Genomic DNA, 2,782 nt, shown 5'->3' with positions numbered 1-2,782 from the left:
CTTGTATAAAGACGTCCATCGGTCTAAGACAATCACTTTCTCCTCGATAAAGGATGGCTGTCTTGGACGACCTCGATACGAAATGTATTTCTGCCCACAAGGGATTTGAATTCAGGGCTTCTGCGAATGACGACGAAGTGCCTAACCTCTACACCTCAGACGCCAATTCTCTTGGTTGTGTAAGATATATTGGGTAAAAGGAGGGGTTGGATCTGAGCCGTCCTTTTTTGGGGGGGGGGAGGTTGGCGGGGGAGGGGGGTAATAAGCATTTTGCGGCACTTGCACACAACTAGGTCATACAAGAACCGAATATTAGAGATGATACAAGCGAATAACAAACACGAAAAGAAGGATGAGAGATAAGGACGATAGACGTTTGACAAGAAAGAGAAAGCAGACCACACCAGAGCATCTGTCAACCAACCACTGGGTATATCCTCTACTCGGGAAGGTTGCTGCAGTCAAGAGCGCCTGGGCAGCAGTTGTACAACGCCTTTTTCATAGAATTTCCCCTTGACCATAAAACGTGTGTCGCTGTATTTATAGCTGTGAAACTGAGCATACATACAAATATACCCTTTATCCTATTTTCTGTAAATTTTTGCACCCAAATTCTAAATGGCAATTGAAATTGCTTCACTTGGAGCATGATCAGCTAGCAAAGCAGAGACTCAAAAAAGGAAATAATCTTTCTTTTTAAAGATAATAATATGGTGTTCGACTCATCATAACACGTTCAATTGTTCTGGGTATTACAGAGTTAAAATAAATACACAGAGAGCTGACAACCATGGGAGGAACATGCTTCAACTGTTAAGACAGCAAGAAAATGGATTAGAGCCGTTGGGAGGGGACTGATGGATGATGAGATGTGGTCTTGCCGACCTCTGATAGCTTGTGCTGATTCTAACACCCCTGAAGTTGTGGAAATACTGGAGGACGACAGGGGAAAAACTTCTGAAGATGTTAGTGTGCCTAATAAAGCTTCATTAACAGCTTCAACTGATATTGGTATTCTGACTGACAAACTGAATAAACAGGCGTGTTCCAAATGGAAGCCCCATAATATGCTAACACTGGACCAAAAAGATGCAAGAGTCAGATTAAAAAAAAACAATTTTCTTGTGGATTTGCTACCTAGATTTCAGAGACAGCAAAACAGATTTCTGGACAGAATCACTACTGGAGATAATGAAATCTGGGATTCTGATACAGAGAGACAGTCAGCAATAGGGAGGAATTTGGGATTCTGATACAGAGAGACAATCGGCAATAGGGAGAAAGCATTGTGAAAGGTGAGCCATCAAGTATGGACATCCCCCCCCCCCCCTCTCCAAACTTGAGATAATCCTACAGTGTTGGTACCAACACCAACATTACAGTACTAACTACAAACAAAATCTTCCACATCTTTTTCCCCCCCAAACGACACAGGGCAAAAACAATAGCCATACCACCAATAGACCCCATCCCTGCTCCCACCCCCCCCCCTCCTGTGCTCTGTTAGTTACAGAGAGATTACCATTCCGAATCGCACAGCGTACACAATTTCAAATCTCGAATATTCTCCTCTCGTTTGTGGTCGCGGAGTCCAGCTGCCGTAGCTTGGGGTGACTGAGGGCGTTTTGAGATCGCTTGGCGCGCAAACAAAACCGGCAAATTATCGCTTCCCGACTTCTCTATCGGCGGAGGAGCAGAATTCTCGAGATGGCGGATTTGTGTTGGCTTCCGGGCGTGTTTGATTGGGATAACTATTGACTTTCAGACATGGGACAGTGTGCTCAGCACAGACTCAAGGCGTTTAAGCGTGGGGAATCACTTGCGACCCTTTGGCCTTGAGAGTGCGAGACACAATTGCGAACTGTCGAGGTCAAAACGTCTCGATACCGGATTTGCAAGCTGGCGAGAGATTCTCGGCGAATTCCGGTCGTTTCCGGTGTAGGTTGCTCTGACGTCATCGGTTTTGTAGTTTTTACCCGTTGAGAAGTCCAAGTTGTTGGCAGGCTGTGAGAACGTAGGAACATGGCGTCATAGAGATACTGCAAGCGAAATCCTGCAGTTACTTCTCCTTTTTAGGATGATCTGAAGGATATTTGTTTTTTCTGTTCTCCTATAAAGTACAAGTGCATCAAGGTCTGCAGTCAATACGCTATTGATCTAATTGGAGTATATTTAGCTAGTCGCTAGCTTAGAATTACAAGGTTTTATCTGACATTTTTTGCTGTTTTGAGTTACTAAGACCATGAGGTCAGATTGAAATGTTCTATCTGCTCTATCAAAATCGTAAGATTATTCGGATTCGTTATCAAGATATTAAAAGAACTGCACCTGAAAAAGCCTGGCACTTTGTGAAATTCAAAATTGTTAACTTCAAATTTGTATCAAAACTATGTACTGAGCTGTTAGAACTTTGAAATTTTAGGGCAGCCTTGTACTGTAGACATTTTTCTCAGAGTATTCCCCCCCTCCTCTCTCTCTCTCTCTCTCTCTCTCTCTCTCTCTCTCTCTCTCCCTTTCCCTCCCCCTCTCTATCTCTCTCTGTGACAATTCGACGAATACTCAAGTGGTCAGGCGCTTCACCGTCATTCATGAAGACCTACGTTCGATTCCCGTTTGGGGATAATTCTCCATTTTTTGCTGGGATTCTGTATCCCTGACAGTCATGTTTGGGCCTGACAGAGACTCACCACCTCTATCATCATCATCATCATCATCATTATCATCATCATCATCATCATCATCATCATCATCATCATCATCATCATCATCATCATCATCATCA

The 2,782-nt window shown here is 43.6% G+C and overlaps 1 protein-coding gene across 1 annotated transcript in view; it reads left to right on the top strand.

Annotated features, from left to right (window-relative positions):
* LOC118478447 overlaps window positions 1-2,782 on the top strand; it is a 53,435-nt gene that overhangs the window by 5,043 nt on the left and 45,610 nt on the right. The gene's annotated exons all lie outside the window — the stretch shown is intronic.

This window comes from Aplysia californica, unplaced genomic scaffold, assembly GCF_000002075.1.
Source record: "Aplysia californica isolate F4 #8 unplaced genomic scaffold, AplCal3.0 scaffold00570, whole genome shotgun sequence".
Taxonomy (NCBI): domain Eukaryota; kingdom Metazoa; phylum Mollusca; class Gastropoda; order Aplysiida; family Aplysiidae; genus Aplysia; species Aplysia californica.
The sequence above is the reverse complement of the archived record's forward strand: the minus strand, read 5'-3'. Positions and strand labels throughout refer to the sequence as shown.